The sequence below is a fragment of the Mirounga angustirostris genome, unplaced genomic scaffold (assembly GCF_029215605.1).
Source record: "Mirounga angustirostris isolate CCGP_5_RB_7025 unplaced genomic scaffold, mMirAng1.0.hap1 SCAF_13, whole genome shotgun sequence".
Classification (NCBI taxonomy): Eukaryota; Metazoa; Chordata; class Mammalia; order Carnivora; family Phocidae; genus Mirounga; species Mirounga angustirostris.
Window position 1 is genome coordinate 57516555 of NW_026991721.1, and position 19426 is coordinate 57535980.

General features: G+C 42.9%; 1 protein-coding gene across 4 annotated transcripts in view; it reads left to right on the forward strand.

The window, feature by feature from the left end:
- Positions 1-19426, forward strand: part of STIM1 (stromal interaction molecule 1) — a 188220-nt gene that overhangs the window by 84140 nt on the left and 84654 nt on the right. Inside the window, exon 1 of one of the 4 annotated variants that reach the window (XM_064577017.1) lies at positions 2206-2393. The exons of the other annotated variants lie outside the window; for them this stretch is intronic. The gene's annotated coding sequence lies outside the window, so the exon portion shown is untranslated. Of the gene's footprint in view, positions 1-2205; positions 2394-19426 lie in introns of those variants that run through there. 4 annotated transcript variants of the gene reach the window in all.

A 19426-nucleotide genomic window follows, 5' to 3' on the forward strand; every position in this document is an offset into this window, starting at 1 on the left:
GTGGTTTTTCCTGGAGCAGATACCCCAGAGGTATAATATTTTTGAAGCAACAAGGGCTATAGTGTATTTCTTTTATCCCACATCAACTTTTCTGCTAGGAACCTGGGACACTTTAGTCTGCCTTTAGAGACCTCTCCAGCCCTGGCTATGTGGGCTTGGCATTCTAGCATCCTGATGTTTCATATTCCCTAAGACTAAGCCAATGACATTTTCTCTGGGAAGCCTTTCCCTTACTCTTAAGAGAGAATTAGTCATCTTGCTTCCACAGAAGTTGGTACATCCTTTAACTGTAGCTCTTTCCTTGTATCCTGATTCCCTGTTTTCTTCCCTAGAAGGTAAGCTTTTCTTCCCCCTGGTAAAGCTATTATGCTGTAATAAAAAAAAGAAAAGAAAAAGATTATTTACTGCTGAATGCACCTTTTACCAAAAGAGCCACAGGCCAATTCAGGGTTCTAAAAAACCCCACAAAACTTCCTGAATAGATGGAAAAATATAGCAGAGAACAAACACAACTTTCCTCCTTTCCTCCTTTCCATTATCTCCCACAGTCACATTACAAAGACTTGAAAACAAACTGGTCACATACACGCAAGGTTCAACGTAAGTGATAGAAACAAATGAATTAGTCAAAAAATGGTTTCATCTACAACTAGAAGCACAAACTAAAAGGTAAGCTTTTTGAAGGCAGAGGTTTTTTTTTGTTTTTTTTTTTATGTGGCTCTAGGACCTAACATAAGTTGTATACAGAATAAACATCAATAATGACGAATGGATGAATGAATAAGTTAATGGTAGGTTTTTAGTACTTTTCCTTCTTATCGGGAATTCAAACCCCCAGCTGGGTTGATTTAGCAGGTGGACCTCAAACTGGGACAAATTGGATATCTTCTGTGCAGACTTCAGATCGTGTGAAATGTTCTCCCCTGCTAGGGTGTTTCCGCCTGGCCTTTCCATTTTTCAGCATTCCTCTCTTCTTTGATTGCCATTTAAAGATCTGAATGCTGAGGATGAGCTGGTGGAGGGGAATGTTTCCCTGAGGACATGGTATCTGATGGCGGCCAAGACTTTGTGGTTGATTAACTCACTGATTGAATCACTGATTTTGAGGCACCAAGGGAGGGAATGAGGGTATATGTAAGCCAAGTTAAGAACTCTGTGAGGATGATGAGGGGTGCACGGGGAAGTGGGGATGGGAGTCATGGTGAAATGAAAAGAGGATAGCTAGAGAAATCTAGAGGTTTTAACTCTTCCTCAATCCCGTTTTAGATTTCCCCTTTTGTGGTCCAGAGTCAGAGCAGTCTAGTAGAAAGAACAGAAGCCAAGAGACTTGACTTTTTCTGCCACCAGCTCACTGTGCCATTTAGGATGAACCACTGCTGTTGGTCTCATTTCCCTCATTTGTCAAGCAGGATCAAGAGTCTCTGCCCTGCCTGACTGCCTTAACTGTAGTGAGGACTGGGGACATGCTGGATGAGAAAGCTCTGACCAGAGTAGGAGAAAAGTACAGTGATGCTGGTCAGCCTCCCATCTTTTCTCACCAGAGCCCCCCTGTCTCTGGAGGAATCAACTATTGTAGCTCAGCTCTCGGTGCTTGGGTTCCTCTGGCCTTTCTGTTCTTTCCAGCCTCTAAGTAGTCACGCTTCATGTGTAATGTGGGTGACCCAGTAAGCATTCACAATTCCTTGATTGGAATTTCTATAGGCCAGAGGCCATGTTTGTTTCCTCAGTGTATCCCCAGCCCTTAGGACAGGGTTGGAAAAGCAGGCACTTACTAAACATTTCTTGAAAGAGAGTTTAAGTTTGAACCCTGGATCTGCCGTATACAGTAATAACTTGATGCCGGACCAAGAGACTTGTCTTCCCTAAGCCCTAGTTTCCTTTATCCGTTCGATGAGAGTCCTAATCCTTGTGTCTCAGGGCTGGCATGAGAAGTGAATCTCTGTGAAATTCCAGGCCTCATGGAAATGTAATTTCCCTCTATACCTGCCAGCAGTGGTATGTGGGGGCCCAGTAATGGGCTAATTACTATACAGTAGTGCCCCCATAGTGGCCTGCTGAACCCAGAGTTACTTCTGAGGTGGTGTGTTCTGGATATTTAGCTCTAGGACAGAAGAAGGAAGCAGAACCTTGGGATTTCCCTTAGCATTTCCGGCCTTTTCTATTTGCCTGCCCCACTCGTTCTTCCTTGGATTCTGTTCCTGGAATAGCTCGAATATTTTTCTGCCTCTTAGTTTTCCAAAGTGTCTTAAGCAGCCAGAGCACTTTTGTTTGGGCTCTTATAAGCTTGCTGTGTTTGGTCCTTGTTATTCTTCATTAGTTGGTAGTATATCCTGCTTATTTTTGGTTTCCTGACCTGTTGTACTCTCTCCATGGCCAACACAGCTGTGTCTGAGGTAAGTCACTTCAGCGGGCTCCCTCTAACCACACAGGTCTGTGAGGTCGAAGAGCTCCGTTCCAGTCTAGCTCCGCCTCTCTAGCCCTGTGACCTTGGGCAAGGCTCTTTCCCTCTCTGGGTCTCAGGCTTCTCATCCCTAAAATGAAGGATTTGAACCAAGTAAGTGGTTTCTAAGGGTCCTTAAATTCGGAGTGTGAGTTTGGACAAGTCATTTTTCTTTTTTGGGGGAGTCTTAGCTTCTTCATCTGTAAAATTAAGTAGGTTGGGGCTGAATAATTTATAAAGTCACTTCTGGGCCTAAATATTTTCTCCTCATTCTCTCTCTTTTTTTTTCCCTTTCTACCTTGCATTGCTTTCTGGAGCATTTCTGTGACAGTTAACAGCTGTGGACAGGAAACCCTTGAACATTTCTAACTTGGCAAAAGTTGCTGCTCCCTCTGAACCTCATCCCAGCCCATTTCCTGTGTTTACAGCGTTTGGGTTTTTTGCTCAGTGACAAGCCTGACAGTTCTCCATGGCCTTGTGCCGGGTAGACCAAAATGAGCACCAATTTGGGAGTTTGGGGGACAAGGTTTCAGTCTCCACTCACCTGTGTTACCTTACGCAAGTTACCTGCCTTCTCAGAGTTAAGTGTCCTTATCTGTAAAACAAGAGGGTTTAACTAGCTCTGCTATTGTAGGATATTAATATTTGCCTCCCTTCTATTCCCCTGGCATGGCCCTCTTTTTAGCCTGTTTCTTCCACATACTCTACTGTGGAAGGGACCCAGGGTAGCTCCCTTTGCATTTGGGACAAAATAAGAGGAAGAAAAGAAGTCAAATGGCTTGGCCCAGATTGGCAGCAGAGAAGAGTTGAGGTGGGGAGCTGGTATGACCAAATTGCCCAACAAAGCAGCTATATAGTTGGTAACCAGGTGGACACCAGTATGCATTTATTCTTATCGAGACTCTGGAGACAGGCAGTATCCCAGTTCCAGCCTTTCTTTTACTATTTATATGACTCGAGCAAGTCACTTAGCATATCTGGGCCTCAGTTTCCTCATCTTATATTAGGGATAATCAAAATACCGACTTTACAGATTTGTAAAAGAGACAATGTAGGTATAAGTCCCAACATAGTTCTTGACTTGTTCACCCCCCCGCCCCTTTCTCCCTTAGACAATAACAATATACTGAATTCTGTTCTTGTGGAGAGAGCAGGAAGACACTCAGGTCCCACTGCAGAGGAGCTAACAGGCCAGCTGGGGACAGAGTCCGATTATGATTGGAAGAGACCTTGTGAGGTGGTGCCTGAACCGGGCTGGGCTCAGTGCTGTGGCCTCAGAGGGGAGACTCATAGGGCCTGGAATGGTTAAAGAAGGCTGGTGGGAATAGGACTTTCCCTGAGCCTTGAAGGGCCAGCAAGTTCTGACCATGAGGAGTTGGGGGGAGAGTAACTTTAGGTACCCATCTACCCTTCCCCAAGCCCTGGTGCTTTGTGTAGGTCCATTTCACATTCGTCTCCTCCCTCTCTCCATCTAGGCTGTTATTATCCAAGGGACTTACCCTTTTTCTTTTTACATTTTTAGGAGAAAGAAAATTTGAAGGCAAGGGGATGACATAACATTTATCCGGAACAAACTAGTTTTACTTTAACCAATGGGCTGGGTAGTTTGCTTTCATAATCTTAAATACTTAGGAAATTATGTTATTATGTCACATTTTACAGCTGAAGAAACAGTGCCTCCAAAAGGGGAAACAGATTTTTCAGCTCAAAATTAACAGGTTATAATGACAAATCAAAAGAGCTCTTCATAATAATTGAGTATGGCTTCAGCTAGTTTAAAAGATATGTATAATTTAGCAGTTCTCAGTTATGTTTCTTCACCCAAGTTCTTAGTAATCTGTAATAGTCGTTTTGTGCTTATCTTTGAGAGATGACTATCTTATTCCTGGCTCCTACTGTACTTACCTCTTGTTCTTAGCAGTACTTCTCAATTCTCTAGATCTCCAGTTCTACCACTGACTTAGATTCAACCTCCTTACACCACCAGCCTTAGATCCCTTAATTCTTTTCCCAGTTATTTACCAAGCACCTACTGTAGGCCGGACCAGAGATGGATGCAAATATTGTTCCTGCTTGGATCTTCCAGTGTAATGGTTAGACACACGATGACAATAAAAACAACTTGGTAGTAATTGAATGCTTACTGTGTGCCATGCTCTATTTGAAGTACTTTATATGTATTAACTCATTTCATTCCTAAAACTCTATGAGGTAGATACTGTTTTCTCCTTATTTTATAGGTAATGAAATGGAGGCATACAGAGGTTCATTGGTCTAAGTTGTGTTAGAGAGAAGCACAGGGGCCATGAGGGCACAGAAGAGGGGCTCCTAATGTAAACCAAGGAGTCAGTATAGAGAATACTTCCTAGGGGAATTAGAAAAAGCCTGAGTAGAATCTTGAAACTTGAGTAGGAATTAGCCAGGTGTAAAATGGGACAAGGATATTGTAGGCAGAGGGAACATCATGTACAAAGCCACAAAGTGAGTCTTGCATATTTATGGAACTGAAAGTAGTTTAGTGTGGTGGGAGTGTGAGGTGTGTGTGAGTTGAGTTGTATGGGAAAAGGCTAGAGAACCTGCTAGGGACCACCGCTTGAAAAGCCTGTATCCTTTGCTACATTATATTCAGTATACAGGCCAGTGGTTTCCAACTTGAGGATTTGAAACTGAAGGGGGTCCTTGAAGGGTGTTTCATGAATTCATATTATTTTCCCAATTGTTTTTCAGTCTGTAGATACTAAAAGTATAACTATTGTTATTTTTAAAGATTTTATTTATTTATTTGAGAGAGAGAGAGTGAGAGAGAGAGCGAGAAGCAGACTGTCTGCTGAGCAGAGAGCCTGGCATGGGGCTCGATCCCAGGACCCTATGATCATGACCTGAGCCGAAGGCAGACGCTTAACCAACTGAGCCACCCAGGCGCCCAAAAAAGTATAACTATTATTATATGGAGCTTTTGGAATTCCTCACTGAAAAAAAGTTAGGAATTACTGTTGTAGGAGTTTGGGGGCTCTGCAAAGGACTTTTTTCTTTAAATTAGAATATTTATTGAGATAATTGTAGATTGACATGCATTTGAAAAAAAATAATACAGCGAGATCATTGGGAAACTTTGCAGTTTTCCCCATAGTAACATTTTGACAGACTGTAGTATGATATTATAACCAGAATATTGACGTTAACACAACCTGCCAATCTTGTTTAGATTTCCTCAGTTTTATTTGTACTGGTTGTGTGTATGTGTGTGTGTAAATTGTATTCCAACACCATAAGTAACCTCCATGTTACCCCTTTATAACCACACCTTTCTCTCCCACCCCTTCCCTGTTCCTAACCCCTCTGTCCTATGTTTCTAAAGTTTTGACCTTTCAAAAATGTTGTGTAATTGGAATCATAGAGTTTGTAACTTCCCGGAATTAGCTTTTTTGTTCAGCCATAATTCCCTGGAAAATCATCTAAGTGGTTGTATGTATCTTGACTTCATTCCTTTGTATTGCTGAGTAATATTCCATTGTGTATAATGTATATAACCATTCACCTGTTGAAAGACATATGGACTGATCCCAATTTGGGGTATTACACATAAAGCTTCCACGAACATTTGTATACCATTTTTTTTTTTAAGATTTATTTATTTATTTTAGAGAGAGAGGGAGCGAGTGTGTGCAAGCAGGGGGAGGGGGAGAGGGAGAGAGAGAATCTCAAGCAGACTCCCCACTGAGCACAGATCTGGATGCAGGGCTCCATCTCACAACCCTGAGATCTCAACCTGAGCCAAAATCAGGACTCAGACACTTAACTGACTGAACCACCCAGGTGCCCCTGTATACAGGTTTTTTAATGTGAACCTGTGAAGGATTTTATTCAGGAGAATAGTATAGTCAGATTTGAATTTTAGAAAAATTATACTAACTGCTTTAGTAGAGAATGAGTTTGAGAGAAACGACCAGAGACAGGCAGATCACTGAGGAAACCGTAGTAACCCAGGCAAAGAACTCAGTTCTCTGTGAGTTGGAGCCTGCTTGGCCATAGAGGTTTTTCCTCAGAAATCATATCACGTTCATTTGCATGTGGGAAGCAGGGCTGGGAAGCCTGGGCTTGTTCTGGATAGTCAGTTCCCCTTCTGGGGAGATGTCATCACCATAGCTGAGAACTGCCATCACCATCCGGTGAGGCAAGGCTGCAAACCCAGTTTTTGGAAAGATCATCCTGACTGCAAGGTTTTTCAGTAGATGTTCTTGGTTATCTTCTCTCAAGAAAAGAAGTAAGGGGGCCAGTTATCTTCTTCGTATAGTTTGGGTGGAGGCTTATGTGGGGCAGGAAGATGGTGAAAAGCTCTTTCCTGGGTCTGGTCTCTTTGGGAGCCCAGGAATGTGTTCTCTGGTAGGCCAGCCAGCAGTGGGCCTGGGGTGGCTGGAGGATCACCTCCTGCTGCGAGGGAACCTGGAATCCACATTGGTTTCACCCCATGTAGTGGTGTGCCTGGCTCACCCAGGCATTTATCACTGTGCTCTTGGGGCCACTGTGATCAGGACTGATTGTTGGGAGCCAGGCCCACTTCTGAACCAGAAGGGTGTAATCCTAGAGAGTCCACTAATGGGTTGGACACCTCCCCTGGGTACTGTGCAATGTCCTTATCTGGGCAAGTTCTTGGGGGCCCATCCCAGCACTTGTAGAAAACTTTTCCCAGCAGAAATCTGTTTTGAGTAGTTTGTAATTGTTTTTTTGGCCATCTCAGACCCTGACAAGTGCTGGCCAGGATGCAGGAATGTTTGGGTCAGGTGCCAGGTCAGAGAATTTGGGGCAACTTTTGAACAAGTATGTGTTGATTTAATTTCTCTGGGGCTGTCATGCTTCTTGGCACAGATACCTTCAGAATGTAAAGACCTGTGGTATGTGGGACCCCAAAGCTGAGAAAGCAAATCTTCAAAACCTGTAAGCAGCTTTCAGTTGTCCTAGTCCAGGTCTTGTGTTGCCCGGGGCTCTGCCAGACACAGGGGAACGCCAGAGAAATCAGACTCATCTGTAGTTGGGAAGATAAGACTCACAGGTAAAGTAGAGAATAGACAATTGACAAGTGAGTGACTAACACAGGGCTTGACTGTTTTTCCAAGGACTTTACTGATTTTGCAGATAAGAAAATCCTTAGGAGCACTCAGAGTATAGGAAAGTTGAAATTTAAAGACCTGCAACTACCTCTTCTGTAATTCAGTACGTATTTTAATCATTGAGGGGCAGGGGTTGGGGGACCCTGGAGGCCAGAGAAGTGTATCTTACTTCTTTTTATATTCCTGGTGCCTTTGGTTAGTTCAGCTGGCTAGCTCAATGTCAGCAATTAGGTGTTTGAAAGTCAGAAATCAGCATTGAAGTGGTAGCATGTGAATGCTGAACTGGGGCTCAGAAACTTTTAATTTAGTCAGAAAGGTTCCAAAAATTAAAGGGCAGGCAGATAGACTGTTAAGCGGATGGACAAGAGTCCAAAGCCCTGCAGGAGACGTGGGAGGAGGCACAGGCTAGAAGGCCCCTGCACTGGAAGCCTGGGTTCCTGAGGTCCTGGCCTGCTTGGTGGGGACTAATTTTAGGGATTAGCCACCTTCTTTGGGAAGGAAGCTTCTTGTGAAACCAATATTTGAAGAAAAGAATACTGAGAGGATGAAGGTAGAAATGGGACACGATGGGCTGGCTGGGTGGAGAGAGGGCTGAAGAATTCATCTCGTCTAGCAGATGATTATGTTTCATATGATTAAACAGAAACATATTCTTTTGCTCTTTTTGTTTCTCCCCACAGAGTGTACTAGGGACTCAGTATTCCTTCTCTAGTGTCTTTTTAACTTTGTTTCTAAGTCTTAATAAGGAAGGGGTCTCTAGTTAGTGTTGGACACTAAAGAAGTTAGGGCAAAACCAAGAATGCTATTTTACCCTGCTTGGGGAATGGTACAAGACCAGTTAGGACTTCTGTGTTGGCCCTCGGTGGACGAGCAGAACGTATTAGAACTTGTCCCTATTTGTGGGTCTTGGAGAGTAAGGGTTCGTAGTTCTAGGGAGCCTTCTTGCACAGACTCATCTGGATCTCCCAACCAGATAGCCTTGCCACAGGACATGGCATAGGAAGTTAGTGAGACTTCTAATCTGGTTCTGCCACTATTTTGCTGGCCAGCCTCCCCTTTCATAGCCCCAGTCTCCTCCTCCAGTTTTAAGGTGGGCAGTGGTCCTTGCTGCCTCCAAAGCCCTTCTAACTCTGCCGCTTAGAGTCTGAGTACAGTGGCGATCTCAACATCCATTACTCCCATTGTATGCCAAGAATTTTTGCAAGATGGTAAAAAGTACCCTTTGACTTTGGGTTCTTTTACAAATTAATCTGTGTGAGATGCTGTGCTCCTTGCTCTGGGGCTTGCTATGCTGGGATGCCCTCCCTTCCTTCCACTCCTGCTGTCTTCTTCCTGTTCAGATGGTGGTATCTCCTGGTCTCTTGTGTCTTACCATATTCTATTTTGTGTCTTTGTGATTCATATACTGTGCTCATTCTCGTACTTTCTGTGGGCAAGGACTGTGTCTGTTCATCTCTGTTTCAGCTTGCTCTTTCATCAACTGAGTTCTTCTGGGCATTCATTTGTTCATTCAGTGAATATTCACTGGAGCCCAGCTGTTGTGCTAGGGACTTTGCTAGGTGCTGGGTGTTGGCTCGAAGTCGGGATTCAGCCATGAAGGCAGCCATGGTTCCTGCCACTGTGGAACTTACAGGTTAGTGGAGAAGAAAGATATTAAGCAAATTATCACACAAATAATATAATTGTGAAAAATGTTATCAATAAAAAATACAGGGTGCTTTAGAGAATGTATAATGTGGGCCTAAACCAGTTTGGCAGGGAAGTTGATCAAGGAAGATTCTTTGAAGAAAAAGTGTTTAAGTTCAGACCAACAGTATGAGTCAGAGTCTGCAGGTCAAGAAAGAATGAGGAGGCTTCCATACAAAAGAAATTCTTTATTCTTTTTTTCTTTTCCTTCAAATTTTTATTTAAATTCTAGTTAGTTAACTTACAGTGCAATATTGGTTTCAGGAGTAGAATTCAGTGATTCATCGCTTACGTACAACACCTAGTGCTCCACACAACAAGTGCCTTCCTTAATGCCCATCACCCATCTGACCCATCCCCCACCCACCTCCCTCCATCAACCCTCAGTTTGTTCTATCTTTAAGAGTCTCCTATGGTTTGTTCCCCCCCCAAACCCCTCCCATATGTTCATCTGTTTTGTTTTTTAAATACCACATATGAGTGAAATCATATGGTATTTGCCTTTTTCTGACTGACTTATTTCCCTTAGCATAATACCCTCTAGATCCATCCACGTCTTTGCGAATGGCAAGAGTTCATTCTTTTTGATGGCTGAGTAATATTCCATTGTGTATGTATATACTGATGTAGTTTTGTAATGTTGGTGAGCTCCAGAGTCAATGGCCAAGAAAGAATTCTTGAGACATCTTTGGTGCAAAAAGGTGATTTTATTAAAGCACAGGGACAGGACCCATGGGTAGAAAGAGCTGCTGCACTGGGGTTGTGAGGAATGGCTGATTATATACTTGGGAGTGGGGGGAGGTAGGGACAAAGGGAGGTGTCCAAAAGAACTTTCATATGCTAAAGAAGACTCACAGGATGGTGGAGGTCTGGCTATTGTCAAGTTAGGATGGTTTTTCCTTCTAGTAAGGCATTAACTTTAAGACAGTTGGGACTTTCCTGGTGGAATGTCATACTCTGCCTGCCTCAAGTATTTGTCAATGGGCTGCAGGTTATAAGGCAATTTTATTTTATTTACATTGCCTCTACCTTTGTTTTCTACATCACTATGGAGGAGAGAGTGATGTTAGGGCTCCCGAAAATTGAGTCTATGGGTTTCTGAAAGTTAGGCTATTGATGATAATGCTTTTTCCTTGTAAATCACTAAGACATTTGTAAACTGATGGAGACTCTTGTCCTGCAGGACTGTGATCTATGTCAGTTACCCCTTTGTTTTCCCTTCCCTTAGCTTTAGGGCAGCCCAGAGTACCTGAGGAATGTCACACATATCCCACCTCGGGGGAGTGGGGGGGGAGGTGGGGGTGGGGGGGTGTTGTGGGGTGTCAGCTTGTGCTTTGTCCTCAGCTTGCCTTCTGCTCCCTCATCATATACCACATCTTCTTTATCCACTCACCAGTTGATGGACACTTGGACTCTTTCCATAGTTTGGCTATTGTTGATAATGCTGATATGAACATTGGGATGTTTGTGCCCCTTCGAATCTGTATTTTTGTATCCTTTGGGCAAATAGGAATTCTAGGTTATTCTCACCCTGGGTTGCACATTAGCATCACCAGGTATAAGAGAGTATATGAAGCAGCTGGGCTGGTGCTTCATACTCGTGCTTCCTGGGGAGGGTATCAAGCGATACAACTACTTTGGAAAAGAGCTTGGCACTTAAAAGTTAAACATACTAAAGGGGTGCCTGGGTGGCTCAGTCGGTTAAGCATCTGCCTTCGGCTCAGGTCATGATCCTGGAGTCCCAGGATCGAGTCCCGCATTGGGCTCCCTGCTCAGCGGGGAGTCTGCCTCTCCCTCTGACCCTCTCTCCTCTCATGTGCTCTCTCTCTCATTCTCTCTCTCTCAAATAAATAAATAAAAATCTTAAAAAAGAAAGTTAAACATACTAAACAAATCTGTCATATAACCCAGAGGTTGCACTCCTACTGGAACTCAGGATGAAAAACTCATTTTCACTAAAGAAAAATGAAAACATGTCCACACAAAGACTTGTACATGAATGTTCATAGCACTTTATTTGTGATAGCTAAAAACTTGTGGATGGATAAACAAATTTTGGTCTCTTCATTCAGTGGAATGTTACTCAGTGATAACATGGAGAAAACCGATTCATGTGACAACACGGTTGAATCTTTTGAATGCTGAACAAAAGCCACCGGACACAAAAGAGTACATACTGGTGATTATATTTCTTTGAAGTCCTAGAGCAAGCAAAACTAATTTATAATGATAGAAATCAGATCAGTGGTTATGTGGGGCGGCAGATGAGGTTTGGCAGTGAAGTACCAAGTGGGAACATTTTGGGGTGATGGAATGTTCTATATCTCGATTGGGGTGGTGGTTATACAAGTGCATATGTTTGTCAAACACACTGAACTGTACACTTAAAATGGAGACATTTTATTGTGTGCAATTCTGCCTTAAGAAATATCCATGCTCTATTTTTATAAATGTCAAGAAAAGGTAAAACTCATGTATGGTGATAAAAGTCAGAAGAGCCGTTACTACTATGGGGTGGGATGAGATCGTGGTCGTGGTAGTATTGATTGGAAAGGGGCAAGAGGGAGGAAGTCTTCCTAGAGTGTTGGGAATGTTTTATTTCTTGATTTTGATGGTAGTTACTTAGATATATACACATGGAAAAGTTGGTTGATCTATATGTTTATTTATACACTTCGCTGTATGTATGTTACATGTCAAAGAAAAACAAAAAAGCAAAACCCCCCATAAAACCAAACCCATACCTAGGTCCCGCCCATAGAGATACCGATTTAACTGGTCTGGGATGGGGCTTGGCCATCAGTGACATTGATGCTCCCTAAGTGGGTCTAATATGCAGCTGGAGTTGAGAACCAATGTGCTATATGTGGAAAGGAGGGGAGAAACTTGGAACATCAAAGAAGGATCGCACAAAGCTACGGGAGTTGCTGGACATGAGACCAGAAAGGCGGCAGGTGACAAATCATTCTGGGCCTTGCAGGCCACTTGAAGAAATTTGAACTTCATCTTAAGAGTAATGAAAAGCTTTTGAAGGTTTTGTTTGTTTGTTTGTTTTTTAAGATTTTATTTATTTATTTGTCACAGAGAGAGAGAGAGAGCAGCAGAGGCAGAGGGAGAAGCAGGCTCTCCACTGAGCAGGGAGCCTGATGCGGGGCTCGATCCCAGGACCCTGGGATCATGACCTGAGCAGAAGGCAGACGCTTAACGACTCAGCCACCCAGGCGCCCCTTGAAGGGTTTTGAGTAGGGAGATGACTTGGACAGATAATCAATCAGCTGGTATGCACTTGCATTGCCTATGGGTAGCGTTCCTGCTGATGGCTCGTTAAGTATTCAGAATATCTCCCTGTGAGGGGAGGAGGATTTGGAATAGTTGAGTCTTGAACTAGGATCGGTGCTTGTTTAGAAGTGGGGAGTGAGGGAGAGTGAGATGTGAAGGTTTTTGACACAATCAACTGAAGAAGTAGAAAGTTTGGGGGAAACTAATGAGTTTAGGTTTAGACATGATGCGTTCGTGTTCCTGTCAACATCCTTGTGTGGAGATACTTAGTAGGTAGTTGGCTTCTGTGGGTTTCTGAGGGTCACAAGTGAAACCTGCAGCAGAAACATCATTTTGCCTTTTGGGGGAGTTGGCAATGACTAGTAATTTCTTTAAATGGTAATCAAGGCTGTGAGGAGAGAGAGAGAGTAGTATGAAGAGAAGAGAGCCTTGGACCAAACGCAGATTCTTTAAAACTTCAACATTTAAAAGTCAGGTCTGGAGGAGACATTTGCTTTGCACACTCAGGAAAAGAAAGATTTGTTCATTCATTTAGCAGATCTATATTGAATACCTCCCGTGTACCAAGCACTGTCTGAGTCCCTGGGTTTACTGCAGGGAACAAAAAAGTCACTGCTCTTGTGAGCCTTACTTCTCTTGGAGGGAGATGGGCACTGAGCAAATCAACAAGTGTATCATGTGTGAGGTGGTAGTAGGTGCTATGAAAAAATGAAAAAGACATGAGCTCTGCCCTCAGATACCCTCAAATAACTACAGTTGTAAGCTGACTGAAGTAAGGCTAGAAGAGGTACAAAGTCAGGAATGCTCATGGAATCAGAGGCGTATCTCAGTATGTTGCACATTGAAGCTCTATACATTGTCAAGGCTGTGAATTTTTTCTTTTCCACTGAGGGCTTTCTTTAATTATATTTCATATGAATTTAAAAAATTGTTACTGGAGTATTCAGATCATAGGTTAGAGTGAAAATATAGTTATCTTGCATTATAATAAACATATAATATTTTTTTAAAGTATGCTAGTAAGAATTGTAAAAACATTTACTGATCATACACATATGGTAGACTATGCTTTTTTTTTTTAAGAGCAGTTTTAGGTTTACAACAAAATTCAGAGGGAGGTACAGAGATCTCCCACATATTCTCTGCCTCCACACATGCTTAGCCAACCCAATTACCAATGTTACTTACCAGAGTGGTACATTTTTTTGCCAAGGATGAGCCCACATGGATACATCCTAATCACCCAAAGTTCATAGTTTCCCTTAGGGTTCACTCTTGGTGTTGTATGGGTTATTTTTTGATGTGTTCTCCTTGGGGGGAGACATGGGAAGTCTTTTGTGTCACTGCTGCTTGGGTAGCTGAAACCAGTGCCAACTTTGTCCATAAGGAAAGCTCTTCTGAATTCCTACCCCACTGCTGAGGAGAGCTGGGCCTCTGCTTGGATATAAGGACATGATGTTCTAACAGGGGCAAGAACATCCCTCAAGAGGCTGGATTTCACTCAGCCCCAGGGAGCTGACTCCTCTTTCCTCTGTGGCTAGACCTACTATGTGCTGTGTTCCAAGGGGGCCCTTTTTTTTTTTTTTTTTGCCAGTTTCAGGTCCCAAACCAGTTCCCCTTCTCATTCTTTTTTTTTTTTTTTTTTTAAAGATTTTATTTATTTATTAGAGAGAGAGAGTGAGAGCAGGAACACAAGCAGGGGGAGTGGGAGAGGGAGAAGCAGGTTTCCCGCTGAGCAGGGAGCCCAACGCGGGGCTCTATCCCAGGACCCGATCCCAGGACCCGATCCCAGGACCCGATCCCAGGACCCAATCCCAGGACCCGATCCCAGGACCCGATCCCAGGACCCGATCCCAGGACCCGATCCCAGGACCCGATCCCAGGACCCTGGGATCATGACCTGAGCCCAAGGCAGATGCTTAACAACTGAGCCACCCAGGCGCCCCCCTTCTCATTCTTTACATTTTTGTGTAGATGGTACTTCCTCCTCCCAACCCAACCCCCTCCCCAGACCCCCAGCCTCAGCCTCATTTAGGTTCAGTGCTGTTTTATCTCTGGAATGTCAGGGTCCTTGGTCGAACCTGAGTCTTCCCCGGGCTGGTGCTCTTAACAGTCTTTTGAGCCCTTTCTAAGGGTAAGGGTGGATTCTGATCCCATCAAGAGTTCCTGCAGAGCTTCCTGGTCCCGCTTTGTGGGGTGGGAGGTGAAGTGGAGAAATGATTCGCAACAGGTGACACTCCTGCTGGCAAAATTCAGCAATTTCCAGATTCCGTTCAGGTGCCAGCCAAGTGGTAAGGAACAGTTTGACCAGGGCCTTTCTCTATTCCTTATCTATGCCTTCTTCCTTGACTGCTGTTTTTCTCACTTCTTTCCCTTTGGGCTTGTGTCTCACACCATTGTCAGGCTCAGCTGCAGGGACTCTGCTTTGCACGCCTGCAGATGCGTGGTCTCAGGGGGATGAATTACTGTTCAGTGAGGAGAAACTGGCTGAAAGAGAAGAGGCATCAGGTGGATGGTGGATATTGGTGGGGGGAGTACTCGCTTGTACTCAGGAATTCTCTTGTCCTTGGGGGAGATACAGTTTGTTATGAATCCATTCATGCACGCATTCATTCATTCAGCCAGTGTTTCCTGATTTCCTGCTTGACGGTAGATGTTCGTGATGGGGCCATACTAGGCCCTGGGGGATAGAGTGAGTCAAACCTAGTCCTTGCCCTTTTCTGGATGTGGCATGTGAACAACTCAGAGCATGAGAATTAATATAACAGAGTTATGTATAAAGTCCTTTGGAGCATAGAGCAGTCGGTGATTAGCTCTGCCTGGAGAAAGGGGAGGAGATTGGGACATGAGGGAAAGACTGTGGTTTTGCCTGCCAGTGATTAACAAAGTGTGGTCTGCAGACCATTGGGGGTCACCAAGATCTTTTCAGGGGTCCAAAAGGTCAAAGACATTTTAATAATAATGCTAAGATGTTACTTGCTTTTTTTTTCACCGTGTCTACATTTGCACCAATGGCACGAAAGCAGTTAGGTAAAACTGTTTGTTCCTTATCAGGAGTCAGAGCAGAGCCACAAAACCGTGCGGGTGGTCACTGTTTTTCTCACCTCCATGCGCTCTGTTTAAAAAAGAATTAAAAAAAAATATATAAGTAAAAATGTATGAATTCTATTAAATTGTATCACACGAATACATGTCTCTTTAGTATTCTGTGTGATGAAATAGGAAATATGCATAAAGCACTTTTGCTGCAGGTAGAAGTTTGATGTTTATTTCAAGAAAGAGTGTTTGTGCCATCGAGTTGCAAGTTGAACTACCTCCTTTCTTCAGGGAACACTATTTTTAAAAAATATTTTATTTATTTATTTGAGAGAGAGAGACAGAGATAGCGAGACAGAGCACAAGCAGGGAGGAGAGGGGGAAGCAGGCTCCCCACTGAGCAGGGAGCCCGATGTGGGGTTCAATCCCAGGACCCTGAGATCATGACCTGAGCTGAAGGCAGACAACTAACTGAGCCACCAAGGCGCCCCAGGGAACACTATTTTTATTTGAAAGAATAACTGACAGATAAACTATAGTTACTCAAACTAATTATTTGGCAGATCTTTTCTTGAAAATGAATGAGGTGAGTCTGCTACTTAGAGGAAAACAACTGGTAGTATTTGTTGCCAATGATAAAATTCTAGCTTTTATTTAAAACTTAGAATTGTGGAAAACTTGTATCTGCCACTGTGAGCTTGAGAGCTTCCCCAGATTTCAAGCTTTTCTGATGGGGGCACTGGGGTGGCTCAGTTGGTTAAGTGTCCAACTCTTGATCTCAGCTCAGGTCTTGATCTCAGGATCGTGAGTTCAAGCCCCATGTTGGGCTCCATGCTTGGCGTGGAGGCTACTTAAAAAAAATAGGGGTGCCTGGGTGGCTCAGTTGGTTGGGTGTCTGACTCTTGATTTTGGCTCAGGTCATGATCTCAGGGTTGTGAGATCAAGCCCCGCATCAGGCTCCATGCTCAGTGCAGAGTCTGCTTGAGATTCTTTCCCTCTGCACCACGCCCCCCGCCCCCAAGCTCTCTCTCAATCTCTCTCTCAAATAAATAAATAAATAATAAAAGTTTCCTGATGAAATTAGTGGTGATACTAATAACTGATTATTTTGATATTGTATAGATGAAATGGGTCAAAATCAGAAGCTCTGCCTAACTCATCGAATCACTAGTTTCCATGTGATCAGTGCATCATGTTACAAAATCACGCCTGGATAAAAGATTATTCAAAGTGCAAGACAAAGCAATAGATTTTAACGTAATAGAGTACAAAAAGTTCATCCAGATAGTTTCAAATTTCACACTGCAACTAATCTTTAATAAACCTACCACTTGTTGAGTTTTGATGTAATATTACAGAAGAATGTTCACAGTTATCTGAAAGGTTATTAAAATACTCTTCTCTTTTCCAACTACATACCTGTTTTGATCTTGGATCAAAACAACACATTGAATGTGGAAGTAGATATAAGACTACAGCCATCTTCCATTAAGCCAGATATTAAAGAGATTTGCAAAAATGTAAAACAATCCCACCCTTCTCAGAAAACTTTTTTTCCCATAAAACAGTTATTTTTCATAAAAAATGTTATTTATATTAATGTATAGGAGATTTAGTGGTCTAAAAGGAATTAATTGCTACTAGAATTTTTATTTTAATTTCTAATATGGTAAATATCAGTTTGGGAATTTTCAATTTTCAAGAGTATACAGGGTCCCTGAGATCAAACAATTTAAAAACCTGGTCTTATACTATTCTTTTTACTTAGAATTCTCTTTTCTGCCTAGAGAAATCCTACACATAATTGTTAGTTGGTATTTATTCATCAAAAAACATTTCCTGAGCATCTATCAGGAACCTGGCTTTTGCTTGGGGCTGGGGACATTGTCCCAAGCCCTTCTGGAAATCACAGTCTGATGGGGAGGACAGACAGAACTGCAACACAGTATGATGAATGTTATCAGTGATAGACAAATAAATGTTGTGGGAATATAGGCCATTGTCATCACTTGCCAGCTCATCTAGAACATATGCTGATTGATCTGATTGGACTGTATATCCTATATTTGATTCTTCATAGTCTGACAGGGAGAGTGGTTGATTAGCAGAGGATGGGAGCTGTTCACCTGCTGCTCTGGGAGGAAAGAAGGAAACTACGAATGTATTGATTGTCAGCTTTATGCATGCCCTATGCTAGGTGTTTGAACAAATGTGGTCTTAATTTTTGCAAAAACCCTTAATTTTTGCAAAAACCATGTAAGCAGATATAATTATCCTCATTTTACAAATGAGATATTGGAAGCTAAGAGAAGTTAAACAACTTGTCCAACATCATATAGTTGTAACTGATGGAGCTAGGATTTTGACATACGTGTTCTGACTCCAAGTCCAGGGCTCTTACTAATGTGTTGCTAAATGGTTGGATCTTCTAAGGTATTTCCAGATGGTTCTGGGAAGCCTTGGCAGATCGGAATATATAAGAGATGATAGATTCAGGAAGGAGAGAGAGACAGCCTAGGAAATGCTTGGTAGGCAGGAGTCATTAGTGAATTTTGGCTAACGTGCTTTTTCTGAACAGGGTTCTATGGCCTTATGGGACATCAAGATTTTGTACTCCTTTATCCTCAGTCCCTTTAATCCTTCTCTATGCCAGATGATGCCAGCAGCAAAGGTCACCTGTGTGTCTGATCAGGTTACAAACCAGAGCCTAGTGTTTGAAGCCCAGACTTCTTGGACCTGCCATGGCCTTCAAGAAAGGGGCTGGCTGACCTTAAGGCCAACGGTGCCCAGCCTGGAGACCCCCACAGCCCTAGAGCTCAGTGAACTAGTTCATTCAGCATTTAAAAAAAGCCTTTTAGAAGTTAGGCTTTGGTGCACCTGGCTGGCTCAGTTGGAAGAGCATGAGACTTATGATTTGGGGGTTGTGGATTGGAGCCCCATGTTGGGTGTAGAGATTACCTAAATAAATAAAACTTAAAAAAAAAAAAGAAGCTGTGCTTTACTTATGATAGACCTGTGTGTGGATACAGGCTAATGAAAAGATTGAGTTTCTTTGCTTTGGGTCAAAAATCTGTCAACCTAATGTGGTTCTGGTGTGCTACCTGTGGTTTTCTAGAACAGGGGTCAGCAAACTATGACCCAGGGGTCAAATTCAGCCCACCACCTGTTCTTGTGAATAAGGTTTTCTTGGAACACGGCTAAGCTCATGCACTGAGGTTTTGTCTATGGCTGCTTTTGTGCTCAGTGATAAAGTAGTTGTAACAGAGGCTATCTGGTTCATAAATCCTAATGTTTACTGTCTGGCCTTTTACAGAAAACGTTTGCTGACCCCTAGGGTAATCCTGATTGTTTCTATCATGGTAATTAGCATGTAGTGTTTTAATCACCTCTCTCCCCTACATTTATAATTAAGCTCCTTGAGGGCAGGGATGAGATCTGACTCATCTCTTTATGCCCCATGCTGATTACAGAGCCTGACATATAAAGAATACGCAATAAATGTTGTTTAAATGGGCACATCAGAGGCTGATCAAAAATCTCTGATAGGCAATTAAAAAATTTTTTTTTCTTATTCTGATAGGCAATTATATGTGCCTTTGATGAACACAAAAACAGGAATAAGGGCAGGAAAGCGTTATGTTGGTAATGCTAATCCCCAGGGCTGTGTGCTTCCATCTATGAACCAGTCAGTACTTAACTGCAATTCCGTTTAGATAGGTAGTTCATGGATAGGAGTCCATAAATGAAATAATCATGCCAAGAGCTCTTATTGGTGAGGAAGTTGAGAAACAATGCCTTAATCTTTGGCTGCATTCTTCTCTTTCCCTGGGTACCCACCACTGCCTCACCCCACCCTCCACTCTCCACTTCAACTTGT